Raw genomic sequence first — 871 nt, forward strand, 5'->3', positions numbered from 1 at the left:
AAAATATATATATATATATATATATATATATATAAGATAATAATAGTAATAATAATAATAATAATAATAACAATAAATGAAGTATTGAAGATCTTTTTCAAAGACAGTGACCCTATTTTCAATCTGAGTACAAAATAAACCCCCCCACACCCTGAAACAGAATCCAAAATTAATTATCACTATTATCATCAACAACATTATCATCATCATCATGGCAGTGTGGGTAGATGTTTCCTGACCCAAATGCTTAAATAATAAATAAATATCATTATCAATAATAATAATAATAAAAGAGGAAGAACTTAATTACAAATGCTTCCAATGACTCCCATGTTTCTCCCATACTCCCATTTTTCCGGGAGAGCTTGGTGATAAAAATTTTATTTCATGGAGGTTTTTCATGTAGCCTAGAAGACAATCGTGCACAGACACACACTTGCTAGACTATAGAGTATAGGCCTGAATGTGTGAAACAGTTGAGGTGAACCTCATGGATGTTTTTAAGATTCAATAAGTTGTCACGAGGAATTTAAAGAAGGAGGAAACCAGACTATAGTTCGCCATCAAAATATTACTTTCATATTATTTTTTTCTCTCAGCATGTTTTAACTGTTTAATTCCTGTTAATGATCTCAATTAGGCCCTGTTTGTATCACGAGAGTCGTTGTAATCGTTATTGTACAAATGCACCGAAACAAATAAGCCTACAAATATTTGCCTTCAGTTTCTTGGTGTATGTTACTAAGGCCCTGTTTGTCAGAGCTGCTGTCGTTTTTCATGGGGACACACCATCTGCGCAGAAACCCAGTAAGGCTTCAGCCAGTCAGGGGAGGGGAGTGTTGGGGAGTGAGAGGGGATGGGGTGGGGTGGG

General features: G+C 35.2%; 1 protein-coding gene across 1 annotated transcript in view; it reads left to right on the forward strand.

Annotated features, from left to right (window-relative positions):
* Window positions 1-871, forward strand: part of shox2 (shox homeobox 2) — an 8,056-nt gene that overhangs the window by 2,736 nt on the left and 4,449 nt on the right. The window lies entirely within an intron of this gene.

This window comes from Seriola lalandi, unplaced genomic scaffold (genome assembly GCF_002814215.2).
Source record: "Seriola lalandi dorsalis isolate HSWRI2012SDOR001 ecotype SW California unplaced genomic scaffold, Sedor1 jcf7180002054338, whole genome shotgun sequence".
Lineage (NCBI taxonomy): Eukaryota > Metazoa > Chordata > Actinopteri > Carangiformes > Carangidae > Seriola > Seriola lalandi.